At 36.8% G+C, this 17,897-nt stretch overlaps 1 protein-coding gene across 1 annotated transcript in view; it reads right to left on the reverse strand.

Annotated features, from left to right (window-relative positions):
* ASB5 (ankyrin repeat and SOCS box containing 5) overlaps positions 1 to 17,897 on the reverse strand; it is a 53,276-nt gene that overhangs the window by 16,625 nt on the left and 18,754 nt on the right. The gene's annotated exons all lie outside the window — the stretch shown is intronic.

Genomic DNA, 17,897 nt, shown 5'->3' on the forward strand with positions numbered 1-17,897 from the left:
GGGCATGGTGGCATGTCCCTGTGAATCCCAGCTACTAGGGAAGTCCTGAGATGAGAAGATTGCTAGAGCCCGAGTTTGAGGCTGCAGTGAGGTACGTTCCCAATACTGCACTCCAGCTTGGGCAACAGAGTGAGACTCTGTCTCAAAACAAAACAAAACAAAACAAATAAACAAAAAAGTCTTTACCTGCTCCCAATCTTAGAACATCCCATCAGCAGAAGCAGGATGTGGGCTCAATAGAGAGCTAGCTTAGCAATGGTGCAGAGTTTAGCCACACCTGCTCTTCCTCAGTCTTCTGAAAATAGGAAAATTAGGGAATGGAGAGGGAATAAGCAATGACATTTCATATAACATGTTCATTTCAGTAAAAAATGGCAATACCTTTTTCAGATCTCTTACCTATTTTATATATATATATATATATATATATATATTTTTTTTTTTTTTTTTTGAGTTGGAGTTTTGCTCTTGTCACCCAGGCTGGAGTGCAATGGTGCGATCTTGGCTCACTGCAACCTCCACCTCCCAGGTTCCAGTGATTCCCCTGCCTCAGCCACCCAAGTAGCTAGGATTACAGACATGTGCCAACACACCCATCTAATTTTTGTATTTTTAGTAAAGATGGAGGTTTCACCATGTTAGTCAGGCTGGTCTCAAACTCCTGACCTCAGATGATCCACCCGCCTCGGCCTCCCAAAGTGCTGGAATAGATGTGAGCCACTGAGCCTGGCCCCTGTAAAATATTAAACCAACAATCGTCTTCACAATGGAGGTGGATTTACCATGAAGCCAGTGAAACCCTTAACCTGCACAGACTCCCCTTCTAAGACTCTGTCCCTAATTTCATCTTACTTTTCTTAAAGGAGCCCCCAAAGTGTATACAGTATAAGCTTCAGACTTGACCACATGTAGCCCATCTCTACCCACAAGTTTATAAGCAAATTAAAAATCACCAGGCATTTACTAGCCTTTATTGTATACTTTCAGACAACCACAGAGCCACAGAAATCCTTGAAACATGGTTTCAAGGGAAATAATGTCTGGCATCTCAATGCATTTCTAAAAGCCAACATCCTTCTCTTAAGACTAGCTATTCCTTTTTCACTTCCTTATTGGTTTAACCAGTGTTACCATTTCCCTCCATCACCTGGTAATAATCATATGGTCTCAAATTTAAGCACAATAATTTTCAAGCTATCAGCTATCTCAATTAACTATTACTGATCACTGGTGCCATGGATAGAGCATGCTGGATTTAACTATAAGATAGACCTGAGTTCAAATTCCAGCATAGATATTTACTAGTTATGTGACCTTTGGCAGTTAACATCTTGAAACCCAGTTTTCTCAGCTGTAAAAACAAGGATGAGTCTACCTGCCTCACTGAATTGTAATGAATGTAAAGTACTTAGCACAGTACTAAATGCATTTGAAACATCACAAATACAACCCAAATTTCATTTTAAACAATTACTTTCATATATCTTCCCCATCAGCTTTTAACTACATCTTCTAAACAGAAGGAAGGATAACTTATTTAAGATAAAGATGCTTTATCTCATCTTATTCCTCTTGGCTATATATCTGTAGGAGATAAAAATAGATATTGTCAAAATTTAGTAACAATTATTACATGCATATGGATTACTCTAATCTACATAGCTCCCACGCTGATCTCTCCCACAAATTTCAGTGCCACATGTTAAAATTTACTTCTGGGGATTCACCTAGATATTTTCCTGGCATCTCAATACATTTCTAAAAGCAAACATCTTTCTCTTAAGATTAGCTATTCTTTTTTTCATTTCTCTATTGGTTTAAACAGTGTTACCATTTCCCTCCATCACCTGGTAATAATAATATGGTCTCAAATTTAACCACAATAATTGTCAAGGAAACTTTATATATTGAGTGTTTCGTGTGCTTCTTTGAAAGGAGTCAGTTGTTTTTGGCCCAGTGTTTTTTTCCATTGTTGTTGTAGTTTCTTTTCCCACCTTGAGTCCTCATCATCCAAGCTCAGGCTTTGCATCTATCTACATTAACTCTTGAGGAGCTCCCTTCTAGTGCCATGAACATAAATATTATCCACATGTTGATTACCCCAATTTTAGGTTTGGCTATTCAACTTCTCCACTTGAATATCTAAATAGGTAATACAACTTAACATGTCCCAAACTGAACCCTTGATTCCTTACTCCTAACTTCTCCCGATCCGCAAATGGCAACTGCACTCATCCAGGTGCTTCAAGGCCAAAACCCTTTGCATAATCCGTAGTTTCTGTTTCTCACACCCACCAGGCCCACCCCAGGAAGCCATTTTGCCTCTATCATTTAAATGTATCCAAACTTTGTATCTCAACCTCCACCACTATACCCTAGTCCAAGCCACCATTATTCTCATCTGATGTATTGCAAAAGTCTCCTAACTAGTCAGTGTGCTTCTGCCCATGCCCTTCTAGTAGTCTGTACTAAACATGGGAGCCAAAGCAATCCTTTGGAAGTTAGAAAGAATCCCATGGCTTCCCTTCTCACCTGGAATAAAATCCAAAGTCTTTGTCATGACCTATGAACTCTCCAGGCTCTGATCTCGGGTTCTACCCACTTTTTCCTAGGCCCATCATCCTCATCCAGCCATACTGGCCTCCTTGCTTTTCCTTACACAACCTTCTGTTTGCTCTTTCTGAAGTACTCCTTTCTGAGACCCACATCACTTGTTCTCTGACTTTAGTGCTCTCTGAAATATCACCTTATCAGAGAGGCCTTCTTGACAACCTTCTATTAAAAAATCCTCCCTGTCCCTTCCCCAACATGCATGCTTTGTCTCCTTTCCCTGCTCTACTTTTCTTCTCAGCACTTATTACTAGAATGTTAGACCTTAGAAAGCGAGACTCAGTTGATTTCATTCATTACCATATCCTCAATACCTAGCACATCAGTGAATGTTTGTCGCATGAATGAGTGCTCAAAGTCACATGATCACACCCAGCTTCATTAGAACCTTGTCTGAGCGGCCGTATGGAGCTTTGTAATGGGGTTAAAATCAAGGGCTGTGAAAGGAGGCATATCCGAATTGGACTCCTGACTCTATCACATATTGGCTCACTCTGTTTTTTACATTGCTAAGTTTCAGTTTCCTCCCTATAAAATGGGGGCAATCATACTTACATATTCTAGTTGTTCTAAGGGTTACATGGACATGAGAACTGTCCAACACAAAGTGTGTTCTTAAGAAAGTCAGTGTTATGATTTCCATTGCATTAGGACTTAGGGGAATTAAATAACTTGCCTCAAGTTATAAACAATAACTGACAAAGCCAGGAAGCAAACTCCGTTCTTTTGAATGTCCAGTTGAAATTTTAGGGTACAATATTATTTTCAACCCTAGAACTCATAGGGCACTTGGTGGACTGTTATTCCATAATGAGTCCATAATAAATATAACTAACAGACTAGACAAGTGAAGAGTTACTTCAATAAAAGGAAGAATTGTGGAATTGTGTTTTCTACATTTTCATATAATAATATGTATATTTGAAATAGTAGCAAAACACAGCAATACAGTACTATTAACTGTAATACCTTATTGATTATAAAAGTTGCACATTAAATAAGTGAAATTTGACATACACAAGAAATCATAGTGCTTATTTCTAAATACAACCATTATAAACATTTTAGGGTGTATCTTTCCAACTTTTTTCTAAAAACACACATTTTTTAATCAAGATACAATCATAGTGTTTGTAAGGTTTTTTTTTTTTGTTTTTTTTTGTTTTTTTTTGAGATGGAGTCTTGCTTTGTCGCCCAGGCTGGAGTGCAGTGGCGCGATCTCGGGTTTGTAAGGTTTTTAACTGATTTGTTTTCATTTAAGATATCTCATGGTCATTGTTCTATGTGAAAAAATATAGTTCTACCACAAGTGATTATGATATATTGATATGTATTTAATCATATAGCTAGAGCATTATGTGTGTATTTATTTATTTAATTATCTATCAAATGATGTTTAGGTGGCTTTTAGTTTTGGGAAATCAAACATTATTACTTATCTTTGTGAATAATTATCTGCTTAGGGTAAATTCCTAAAATTTTTACACATACCATCAAATTACCTCCAGCAAGACTGATCCTATTTACATTCTCATTAACAGCACTGGGAAAATGTAAAGCTAAATCTAGTGAAAGTTTGCTAAGACTTGTCTTTTTTTTTTTTTCTTTTAAATCAAAGCATGGGGGCATTTTTTTTATTATATATTTTTTCTTCTCCTTTTTTTCAGAGACAGAATCTTGCTCTGCCATCCAGACTGGAGGGCAGCGATATGATCATAGCTCATTGCAGCCTTCAAATCAGGCTCAAGCAATCCTCCTGCCTCAGCCTTCTGAGTCACTGGAATAACAGGTACATGTCACTGGGCCTGGCTCTATATTTTCAGTATATTTAAGCCATGTCGAAAAAAATTGTATAGAAAATTAGATTTTTAACATAAAACGATAGCTTATTTTCAACTTCCTTTAGCGTCTCTATCTGCATTGAAGATATGTGAGACTCATCCAGGTGAATTAGTTTACTTAATTTTTTTTTTTAAATTTTTGCCATTGACACAGTTCTATTATGTTGCTAATGCCTGCGGTTTAGTGCATAGTTAGGTAACTTACCCTTCATTTAAGAAATGACAGGATTGTCTTTATTTCTTTAATAATTGCATTCCTTCTGGACTTTAAGGACCATGAAATGAAGAGACTACTTATTGCTGCTCCCCGCCTCTAGCACAGTGTCTAGCACACAGTCAACACTGGATAGGCATTTGTTGAATTGTTGAATTGTCTTCTTTGTAGTCAACCACTTTTTTCCTTGCTGGTATATTTCTCAATTTTGTTGTTAATTATGTTGTTAAAAAGTAACAAAAAGGAAATGTGTATTGGGGTGTGGAGTAGGGATCCAGTTGCTTTCTCAGACTTTGAAAGAAATTATAGTGTTTTAACCTATTTGAAAATATGCTTTGTATGTTTGAAAAACATAATCATTTATAATAACATTCTTCAAGCTCCAGCTATTACATAGTAAATATAACTCTTACAATCTTGGGGGGCAAGAGTCATTTTATCTCTGAATCTGCATTTTTGACACTTAAATTTATCATCTATCATACTGGTGTTCTACTAAAACTTATGCAAATGTATGGATATTCCTTTTTAAAAATAATTCCTCCTCTTTGGTACTGTGCCCATTCTCCTTTCTATCTTTCATAGTTTTCTATCATTATAATTAATGACTTCGTGTCAGAACACTTTTAGGAAGTTGCTCTACTCATTTTCTTACCTAAATCATCCTCCTACTTGATGTCTAATTTACATGATTTAAAATGTCCATATTGCCTGTAAACAGTCTTTTCCTGCTTAATAGCGTCTTTCCTTGTTTCCATACCAACTTAGAAACACCTGCTGAAACAGAAAGGTAAACAAACCAGAGTCTAAGAGTTTGCAGTCATGTTTAATATACAGTCACAAAAATGAGTCAGCCGATGCAGTTTCCATACACGAAAAGGCAAGAATACAGAGCAGTCCTTTGCCATGCCATACATGTACATTTCAATCCGCATTCTGGAAAGCACCCGCAGTTTAAAGTTAGTATTTGCAAAAACAGGCCAATATGGTTTATTTCAGGACACCGACAGATTTGAAATGGCTGCTATACTAACCTTGACTGGTCAGAATACCCCAGCTAGCTTTTCGTTTAGAAGAACATTCCTCTATACTCGCTAGCCTTCTTTTCGTGAGGACCTGCTTAATGCAGTTCATTTCAACAGCAATATCTGCGGACATAGTTTGGTTGACGTTTTTTGTCTGTGACAACCAGGTGTCATAAGTGCAAATGCTCTAGCAAGAAGAAATATCAGCGTCTGGATTTCTAACTATTTTTTCCTTCCCTTCAGACTTTCACAAAGGTTCCTGTGTGCTAACTTGAGAATGTCTTCAACATTGAACTCTATTCAGAAACACTTGGATCAGGGCTGGTAGGTGCAATGTGGAGGATGGGCCAGAAATGCTGGAGCATTTTCTATTTTTAAAGCAGAGACATGCTGCAGCCGGAAGTCTTTAACTATTTGTGTGATATAGAAAGTAAAAAGTGGGTATAATTGCTTTTCCTAGTCGAAACAGAATAGAAATGAGCTCTGTCGTTAAAAGATAAAGCCTATTTAAATAACCTACAAATCAATCAAATGTAAAATTGCCTGTTGATAATGACTGCAGACAGAATATTGCAGCCAGAAAGCTCAGTAGTGATCAGTGACTAGGTTAGCCTTTCTCCTTCATCCTCAGGAGTAAGTATGAGATGTGCCTTAGGGCTGGGCGTGGTGGCTCTCGCCTGTAATCCCAGCACCTTGGGAGGCCGAGGCAGGCAGATCACCTGAGGTCAGGGGTTAGAGACCAGCCTGGCCAACGTGGTGAAACCCCCTCTCTACTAAAAATACAAAAATTAGCTGGACATAGGGACGGGGCGCCTGTAGTCCCAGCTACTCAGAAGGCTGAGGTGGGAGAATCACTTGAACCCGGGAGGCAGAGATCCTACCACTGCACTCCAGCCTGGGCGACAGAAGGAGACTCCGTCTCAGAAAAAAAGAAAAAAAAAAGTGCATTACGGTCAGCTGGTAGCCAGCTCATGTTTTCATTTTGCAAGGATCTAAGTTTAGAATTGGCTTCTATACAAAATCACAGTCCTCTTATTTATATAGGCACAGCTCACTATTGTGATTTTTCTAGAGGTCATCTCTAAATCAAAAGACGTCAGCAGTCAATTTAAGTACAGCTGAGATTTTTCACCCTAAAAGGCAGAGGAAAGGGTAGTTGGCAGGATGAGAGGAAAAACCAAACATGTGCCTGGTATTTTTTGCTGGCCTATAAAGTTGAAAAAGGCACAGAGTCTATGATGGAATCAAGAGCAGCGACCGAACTATGATAGGACTCCAAGGATTAAGTGAGCTGGTGATCACGTTACAGAGTATTAACATACTGAAATCTGTCTTGCTGAAATATGGCGACAGATTCTGTTATCTATCTTTTTTTCATCAGTATTTTTAAGGCTCTACCTTCTGCTAGTATATAAAAGGAAAAAAAATTACTGGGGTTATTGTCTTCATGTAACAAGCCAAGTAAGAGAAAAAAAAATTATGACTATAATTCTGTCCTATGCACTACCCTATGGACATTTGCTGCCATATTACATTGCCAGTGTTTACCTCAAGTTATCACTAATGAATACCACACATATCTTTTCCTTATCTTGAATTAAGTTCTAATCCTACCGGCTGTTTGTGTGACCTGGAGCGAGTAGCTTAATGACACCATAGTTTCCTTCTCTATAAAATGAGGAGCTTGGATAAGACCAGATTCTATGACTAACACACAAAGGGTAAGAGAGTGTGTGAGCTGTAGACATATTATATTAGCACAGAGGAGGCTAGATATTCCCAATGAAACTGAAACTCAGAGCCAGCTTGGCCCAGGCTATTTGTATGGGTGGCACATTCCTAGGTGAAGTTAGAAAAGACTGAAGGGGCCTATTCAGTCCAGCATATTTACATGAAGCAATTGTCATTCACCACTGGCTCTTTGTCGCCTGGTTTGTACTCATAAGGGGAGTGCGGTAATCTACACAAACCATACAGTAAAAGTAAAATTTTAATTTTTGTTTAAAATTAATTAAAAGAAATTTCAATTTTAAGCTTATACTTATTATTCTGTAACAACAAAAGCTTTATGCTTTTGAATAATGCTTATTCCTACAGAATGCATAATAATGCATAATAATATTCCTACAGAATAAATGTAGGAAGTTTTATCATAAGTATTGTGACAATTTTTGTTTTATCATAAGTACTGTGACAATTTTTGTTCTGAAAACAATTTTAGACACCATATATTATAATGATCTATTTCTCTGTGTCTCCCCCACTTAGTTGTGCACTCTGATCACAGAGACTGAGTCTATACAGCTGTTATTGCACAGGTCTAAGTACTGGACCTCTTAAGCCGTGGGCACTAAAAGAGTTGTTAAAGAGTAATTTGAATATGGAATTTCCTAGAATGCTTTAAGAAGGCTTTCTGTGGTCCTCGATGGTAGTAAACACATTTCCAGGGCAGTGGGGAAAAAAGAAGCCATTGGCTTTGAGCATAACTCACACTTACTGAACTGGGAGATGTGCTGCACTGAAGGCGGACTAAGGAGAACCTATCAATACTTAATTCTTTTACAAATTTAAAATGGATCAAAAGCAAAAGTAATTTTTAAAAATGATTCCATGGAACTGGAGGAAAATGATATGGTTAATTCACTAGAAAATAACAAAGAACAGAAGAGTGAATAGATTGAGTGTGCTCAGTGTACGTTCTGTGTGCTCAGCTGTATGGATTCATAAAAAGAAATGCACAGTGAGTGAACGCGTTAGGGACAGAATTGTTTAAATGCTGGATATCTGTGATTGTACCTGTAAGAGAGCACTGTGAAATCTTGAGATATCTAGAAGAACATTAAGCCATATGAGTGGGCAGAAGTTTTAAAGAGAGCCAGTATCAGATAAAACACTAGGAAAATAATAAAAATTATAATCTATAGAAGATAATGGACTCTGAATTATTATGGCTCAGAAAAAGCATCTAAGATATACCATAGATGAATGATGGCCTAACGTTACTACCGACAGGGACTAAAATAAAATGTTAAACCTTATAGGATATGAAACAAAGGCAATTCTATCTCCAGGAACTATTGTATTTCCATTTTAACCAGTGCTAATGTCCCTGAAAACATGGGGACCTGTGTCTGGTTTGGTCACTAATCGTCAGGGGGGAAGTGACGTTAAAGCTGGGAAGTTTCAAAGAAGGGCACTGGAAACCATCAAAGACATGAAGACACTTCTGCAGCAGGGAAATCTTAATACTTATAGATGTTTCAAACTGGAAGGTTGAAGTCTAAGAGGCATTATGACAGAAAGCTACATAATTATGAAAGGCATAGTTAAGATTGAGTAAATGTTTTCAAGAAATTCTGAAAAACTAGAAAGCAAGATCACCTTCTGACAATTTTTAAAGCTAAAAACTTGGGGACACAAATTTAGCTTTTATGGCTTACACAACCAATTACAAACTTAAAGAGCTCACTGCTTCCAAGAAATGGTATTTAGATAAATTAACAAATGAGTGATCCACAGATATGGATTTTTGAGGGTATATTCCTGAGTTTGGGAACTTAAAAGTAATTGTTCCTCCATTGTCAGAAAAAGAACATCAGGATAAACATATTCCTACTTGGATCTGGGTTGGCAGTTTTCCCCACTTTTTACTACAAAAATTTCAAACATATATGCACATCCATGCACAGTGTCAACAATGATCAACTTACGGTTAGTCTTGTTTCAACTATAACTCACCCACTTTCCCACAAAAACTCCTAGGATTATTTTGAAGCCAATCTCAGTATACAATTTCATCCATAAATATTTTAGTATTATCTCTAAACGATGAGTATTCTTTATAATTATAACCACAATATCATAATCGCAAAAACAGCAATACTATAATATTAACAAACACAGGTTGATAATTTTTATTTTCTGAAAAGCAGCTCAGTTCACAAACTGCCTTCAATAATGATACTTAAGTTGATAAAACTTTTAAGTCCTTTATCTCAGGACAAAAGTCTGTGATAATCTTTTTATTTCTGAACGTCTTTTTAAAAGTGTAAGTTTCCCATCCTTAGAAAAAAAATGAATGTTTACTCCAAAATTACTTTAAGGGCTCACTAAGTAAAAAAATAAAACCTCCTTAAATCATCACAGAGAAATCCTAAGGTTTTCTTTTACCTGTTACTGCCAAATTTCCACCATTGCAAAGACGCAACTGGAAGGGGCCATTATTCAGTTCTCAGAGGCTGTGTTGCTTTGGGTTTCTTTACAAGGCCGTGCCCTCATACAACCTTTAGGAGTCATATCTGAGCCCAGTTCTTGCTCCATTTTATTTTTTATTCTACTTTACTTAAACATGAGTACCTAAATCTGTTGGCCTAGTGATAGTGAGTGAGGGCAGATGAGGTCTGAGAGCAAGCCTGACATAAGCATCTTGGAAAAAAAATTGAGTAGTTGTTATCCAACAGTTAACCTTTGTTCCGAAGGTCATTCATTTATTGTATAAAGGTTGCTGGGAAATTACAGACGTTAATCTTGTGGTGAGTGATATCTCCTCTCCTATAGGAGAGAATGGAGTGGTGATCTGGAAGCTATGGGGAAAAAAAATCATGAACGTGTCTGTCTATCACCATCTTTGTCCTCAATGACGTAGATGACCTAAGGAGAAAAGGGTGGCCTTCACCACAAAACTGCACATACACCTGGGACGCGGAAGGGTCAAAGGGGAAGATCCGGTGACAGGAGGACAAGCTTTACCTCCGCATGTTGCTAAATGACCAGTGACATGTGCAAACACCCACGGCACCTGGTACCCTACAGCAAAATTCAGAATCCCAGCGGCAGCTTCCTCACACTGCCATCCAACTCTTACATTATCTTTTCTTCCAGTCTCACTTGGAACAACACAAAAAAAGGGAAACAGATCCAACATAACCAAGCTGACACAACATGGAGCCACCACAGATGACAAGGTTAGTTATACTTGACTTCATGACAGGAGTTTGGGACTAGTCTCTTGTTTTCTCTATTAGTGTGGTTCACATACTAGAAATATTTCCACCTGTAATGCTTGGTAGAAGTCACTAGTAAAATTATCTGCTCTTGGAGTTCTTCTGAGGAATTTTAAAAACTACTTATACATATCATATTTGAATTTACAACTATTTAAGTTCTCTCTTCTAAACTCAGCTTAGATCAGTTGTGTTATTTAGAAAATTGTCCATTTTGTCTTAATATTCAAAATTATTGGCATTATGTTGTTATATAATAACCACTTATGGTAAAAATGTCAGCGGTATCTGCTGTTATATTCTCTTCCTCAATCCAGCTGTTGTTTATTTGCACCTCTATAACAACGACAAGTTTGGACAGAGGTTGTCTGTCCAAAGAACCAGCTTTTGGCTTTGTTGATTCTTCCTGTCTTCATTTTTCACTTTATTAATTTCTGCTTGCAGCTTTCTTATTTTCTTCATCAATTTGTGGAAAGTGAGTGTTTTATTCTTTACGTAATTTTGATTTCTTGACCTATGAGTTACTTTAAAATATTTTTTCTTAACTTCCAAATAATTTTTTTCTAATTACATTTTGTTAATGATTTCTACATTAAAATTACTGAGGCCAGTTATACGTTCCCTATCAGAGGTCAGCAAACTATGGCTCATAGGCCAAATTTAGCCTATCATCTGCTTTTGTAAATAAAGTTTTATTGTAACAGAACTAAACTCAATTGTTTATATATTATCTATATTTTATTTTACATAACATCGAAGTTGAAACTGTACTCAACTAGTCCCACAAAGTTGACCCAGGAGACTAAAATATTTACTTTTTAATCTTTTACAGGAAAAGTTTGCCAACCTCTGGGCTTTATAATATTAGTCATTTAAAATTTACTGAGACATACTTTATAGTCCTGTGAATACCTAACTCTTATAAATGTTCAAAATGTCCATGAAAAGAATGTGGATATGAAGTTCCATATATCAATTAGGTCTATCTTTTTAAATTCTTCTACATGTTTATATAATGAAGATGTTTGCCTGCATAACCAATCAATTACTAAGATAATTTGATTAAAGTTTTTCTCCTTAAAAATTACGTAAATTTTTGAATTTTATATTGTAAAGCAATTTTATTATGTGAATAAGAATTATTACAGCTTTTTAGTAAATTCAACCTCTTATTATATAGTGGCATCTAGTAGTTTTTTTCCTTTATTTTTATTTTTTAATTTTTTTGGAGACAGGTCTTACTCTGTGGCCCAGGCTGAAGTGCGGTAGCACAATCTCGGCTCACTGCAACCTCCATCTCCTAGGTTCAAATGATCCTCCCACCTCAGCCTCCCAAGTAGCTGGGATTACAGGCATGCGCCACCATGTATTTTTGGTAGAAACGGGGTTTCACCATGTTGCCCAGGCTGGTCTCGAACCCCTGAGCTCAAGCAATCTGCCTGCCTTGGCCTCCCAAAATGCTGGGATTACAGGCATGAGCCACCACGCAGGCAATTTTTTCCCTTAAAGTCTTATTTTTCTCATATTAATATAGCAACATCACTTTTAGTTAGTATTTCCCTTGGGCACATCTTTCTTGATCCTTTTATTTTCAACCTTTCTGAATCCTTATGTTTTAGACAGGACATTTCTAAAAATATATTGCTGGATATTACAAAAATTCAATCTGAACATTGTAATCTTTTAACTGGAAAAACCATTCAATTTATAGCTATTTAATTGCTGATGTATTTGGATTTATTTTTCCCACATTAGTTTGGTGCTTTGTATTTGACTCACCATTTCTATGTTTCTTTGCTCACTTTTGTTCTTTTAAATTTTTTTATAATCCCATATTTCCTGCTTCTACTCTGAATGGTATATATTATATTTATGATTTTTAAAACACTGTGCCTAAAATTTTATTCAGACTCAAGCATTAAGGAGAGCTAGAATAAAATTATAGCCATAATCTTGTCTACAGAAGTGACATCTTTCAAGTATAAGTTTGGGGTGATACATGCTTCATACACCAAAGCACAAATTCATTGATGTATGGGGCATACCACATAAACCGCATTTACATCCAGAGCTACATATACCTATAGCACTGAATAAAAATACTGCTGTTTTTAATAGGCCAATTACTACTTCAGTTGCTATGTAAGATTTAAATCTGGAACAGCTGTTTAAAAACATGACCTCACATCTAATACAGGGAGGCACTGACTCTTCCTCTAACAGTGGCTATCTCTTTGATAAATCTCAATTTTATCCTACGACCAAGTGAAAATAGCCAAACTGTAAACAGTCACTTGAGTTAAGATGACCCAGGGGTTGGGCCTGGTGATTCACACCTATAATCCTAACACTTTTGGAGACCGAGGAGGTGGGAGAATTGCTTGGGGCCAGTAGTTTGAGATCAGCCTGGGCAACATAGCAAGACCCCCATCTCTACAAAAAAATAATTTAAAAATTAGCTGGGCATGGTAACATGTGCCTAAAACCCCAGATACTCAGGATGTCAGGGCTTATCCTGAGTAGCTGGGACTACAGGCACACTACAGGTTCAAGTGGGGAGGATCACTTGAGCCCAGGAGTTCAAGGCTGCAGTGAGCTATGATTGCACCACTGTGCTCCCACCTGGGCAACAGAGATCCTATCTCAACAACAACAGCAACAGTAACAAAAAAGATGACCCAGGCCTCACCTCAGCCACCACCCTCTTTATAAGCTGTCCCCTAAACCCAGCTCTTCAGGAGTTTCCAGATAAACTTAATTATTCATTACCAGGAAGTGATGAGATACGTTATGAAGCTATGCAAACATAATGAAACACAAAGAAATCCCCCATATTGACAAAGGGCTAATATCCAGAATCTACAAAGAACTTAAACAAATTTATGAGAAAAAAATCAAACAACCCCATCAAAAAGTGGGGAGAGGATATGAACAGACACTTTTCAAAAGAAGACATTTATGCAGCCATCAGACACATGAAAAAATGCTCATCATCACTGGTCATCAGAGAAATGCAAATCAAAACCACAATGAGGTATCATCTCACACCAGTTAGAATGGCGATCATTAAAAAGTCAGGAAACAACAGGTTCTGGAGAGGATGTGGAGAAATAGGAATGCTTTTACACTGTTGGTGGGAGTGTAAACTAGTTCAACCACTGTGGAAGACAGTGTGGCGATTCCTCAAGGATCTAGAACTAGATATACCGTTTGACGCAGCCATCTCATTACTGGGTATATACCCAAAGGATTATAAATCATGCTACTCTAAAGACACATGCACACATATGTTTATTGTGGCACTATTCACAATAGCAAAGACTTGGAACCAACCCAAATGTCCATCAATGATAGACTAATAGATTAAGAAAATGTGGCACATATACACCATGGAATACTATGCGGCCATAAAAAAGGATGAGTTCATGTCCTTTGTAGCGAGATGGATGAAGCTGGAAACCATCATTCTGAGCAAACTATCTCAAGGACAGAAAAACCAAACACCGCATATTCTTATTCTTAGGTGGGAATTGAACAATAAGAACACTTGAATACAGGGCAAGGAACATCACACACTGGGGCCTGTCGTGGGGTGGGGGCTGGGGGAGGGATAACATTAGGAGAAATACCTAATGTAAATGATGAGTTAATGGGTGCAGCAAACCAACATGGCACTTGTATACATATGTAACAAACCTACACGTTGTGCACATGTGCCGTATAACTTGAAGTATATATAAAAAAATTACACAGATTAAAAAAAAAAGAAATCCCTCATATTGATCTTGGTGTAAAATTAGTAATGGTTATTTAACTTAGGCTAATTAGAACTTGCTGTGTTGCTGTTAAAATATCAGAATTGGAAGAAGTGGGGGAAAATGTTTTACTGTATTTAATTTTAACCATAAGGAGAAAGGCTTTTACAGCTACTATAAGACTATTTATGGGTCAAGAGATAATAGGGAAAAAGGAAGAATGATGCTATTCCATGAGATTTTTTCTGAGGCAATCTTCTATAAAGTTTTTTTAAAAATCTTATCTTAAGAAAAAGAAGAACCTTTCAGACCATCTATCAGATACAAGCAGTATATGTATTCAGGATGTAAGGAATGGACTCTGAAAGATAATTTCATTTAAACCAGTATCACAGCACTAGCCATGACCACAGAGTATGAGTGTAGACAGTCCACACCACAGTGCAGTTGCTTATTTAGTGAGTTCAGGTGCTGTGAACTGTTTCTCCAGATATTAAAGCTGAAACATGAACTACACCGATAATGATACGGGGAATGCTTTTTAAAAAATGCATTTGCAGAAGCAAACTCTCCTCAGTATACTGAATGTCTAGATGTGTACACAGCTCAAAGTGAGATACTTCCTTGAGAATGGTAAGGGGTAGCTACAAAAACAAAACAGAAAACCTTCAGAAGACGTGATGGTTAATGACAGAATGTTGAAGACTTTCCCTCTCAATTGAAAAACAAAAATGAACACTCCCTACCACCAATCTATTCAACATCATACAAGAGGTTTAATCCATAGAATAGAGAAAGAAGAAGAAATAAAAATGGTACAACATTTAGAAAGGAAACAAAACTCTCATTATTCACAAATAATATAACTTTTCACATAAAAAATCCCTATAGAACCCATAGATTCCTATTAGAATTAATAAGAGAGCTTAGAAAAGTTCTTTGGTATGAAATTAATATACAAAAATTAATGTATTTCTCTCTGCCCTTGACAAACAGGTTGAAAATGTAAAAATTTATTAAGATATTATTTATGGTAGCATAAAACAATTTGTTACCTATGAATAAATTCAACAAATATATGTAAGATCTCCCCAGGAGATGATAACAAAACATTATTGGGAGATATTCAATAAAACCTATATAAACGAGAAACTATATTACATTTATGATTGAAAAGCCAAGTATTACAAAGTTGTAGATTCTCCTTCAAATAAATGATTTATAGGTTCAATGAATTCCAACAAAAATGCAACAAGTATTGTGCAAACCACAGAAATTACTTCTAAAATTGATACATAGAATTTCAAATTACTGAGAATAGCCAAAACTATGAAAAAATAGAAGAATGTGGGAGATCTTGTTCTGTCTATGAAGACCTATTCTAAAGCTACAGAAATCAGTTTAGTGTAGTATAGGTCCAGAGCAATGTAATTGATAAGAGCCCGTAAGCAGACTCATGCATGAATAAACACTAGACTTACACAAACTGGGCACTGTAGTGACTATAGATTATGAAATATAGAACCCACTTTCCAATACATGGTGTGAATATAATTGACCATGCATTTGGTAAAAAATGGACTTACACCATACAAAAAATTAATTTCAAGTGGATGAATTTCAAAGGAATGCTTTAAGTATATGGAAAAAATACTTCCATTACCTTGAAGTGCCAAAAGATTTTTAAGATGAATTCCACAAAAAGTCTTAATCAAAGTGGAAAAGATTTGTAAATTTGACTATTTTTAAATTAAGAGTTTCTGTTCACCAGTAGAAACACCAATAAAAAGTGAAAAGTCAAGCCACAGAAGATATTTGTAAATAGTTCTTCTAAATGTTTTCATTTTCTTAACAATTTTAGGATACAAAATAACTTCTAAAACTCAATTTTAAAAAGGGGGAAGACAGATGGCCTGATAGAATAGAAGGCAAAATATTTGGCGAGCACATTACAAAGGAAGAAGTACAAATGGTCAACAAAAATCAAAATGGCATTCCTAGTCAGGGAAATGAAAACTAAACCATAATATACTCCCACATGCCCACCATATTGACAATTTTTTATTTTTTATTTTTTCATTTTTTTGAGATTGAGTCACTCTGTCATGCAGGCTGGAGTGCAGTGGCACAATCATGGCTCACTGCAGCCTCACCCTCCCCAGGCTCTGGTGGGTCTCCCTCCTCAGCCTCTTAAGTAACTGGGACTACAGGTGCACACCACCATGCCTGGCTAACTTTTGTATTTTTTGTACAGATGGGGTTTCGCCACGTTGCCCAAGCTGGTCTCCTGAGCTCAAGTGATCCACCCACCTCGACCTACCAAAGAGCTAGGATTACAGGTGTGAGCCACTGTACCCAGCCCACACTGGCAAATGTTAAGAATACTGACAATATGTGAATTCTCATAACCTGCTGGGGTTTCACCACAGATACAGCCACATTGGAAAACAGGGCAATACTGTCTTAGAAACTGGAGATACACAGGCCCTATGACCTGGAAATTTCACTTCTAGAGCTATAAAAACTTATTTATACTAGATGTTTATAGAAATATTGTTCATAATTGCCCCAAATTGGTAATGGAATTTACATTATTGAAAATGAATGAACCTAGATATATGTAGGCAATTATATCATACTGTTCATTGTAAAAGTAAATAACAAAAGAATATTTAGAGAATGATTCAATTAATATAGGGTTCAAAAATAGGTTAAACCATATCAATATGAGATGTATGCATAGGAGCTGAAACTAAAGAAAGGCAAGAAAATGATTACTATAAAAACTAGTCACTCGGTCTTGATGGGAGAAGGAGAAGGTATTGTGATTGAAAAGAGTTACATGAAGGCTTCTGGGGTTCTATTTCATGACTTGAATGGTGGTTATACAGGTTTATATTTTGTTTGTTTTGTTTTGCTTTTTTGAGACAGAGTCTTGTTCTGTCGCCCAGGCTAGAGTACAGTGGTGTGATCTTGGCTCCCTGAAACCTCTGCTTCCCGGATTCCAACGATTCTCCTGCCTCAGCCTACCGAGTAGCTGGGATGACAGGCGTGGGCCACCACACCCGACTAATTTTTGTATTTTTAGTAGAGACTAGGTTTCGCCATCTTGGCCAGGCTGGTCTTGAACTTCTGACTTCAAGTAATCTGCCCGCCTCAGCCTCCCAAAGTGTTGGGATTACAGGCGTGAGCCACCGCATCTGGCCTCTACAGTTTTGTGTTTCAAAATCTTGTATTAAACTCTGTAAACAAAGTTCTGACCATTTTTCCCAGTTGCGGCATATTTTATGATCAAGAAAATACTAATTAACAAAAAGATCCCAGGTAAAAAGATTTTAAAATAGAGGCAGAGGTTAACAGAAAATGTGACACTCCCAATATGAGAAGAGAAGAGTAAACACTTGGCTCTTCTTACCCTGCTGTTCTTTATTCCAACCTGCAGTCTTACT

This window comes from Gorilla gorilla, chromosome 3, assembly GCF_029281585.2.
Source record: "Gorilla gorilla gorilla isolate KB3781 chromosome 3, NHGRI_mGorGor1-v2.1_pri, whole genome shotgun sequence".
Lineage (NCBI taxonomy): Eukaryota > Metazoa > Chordata > Mammalia > Primates > Hominidae > Gorilla > Gorilla gorilla.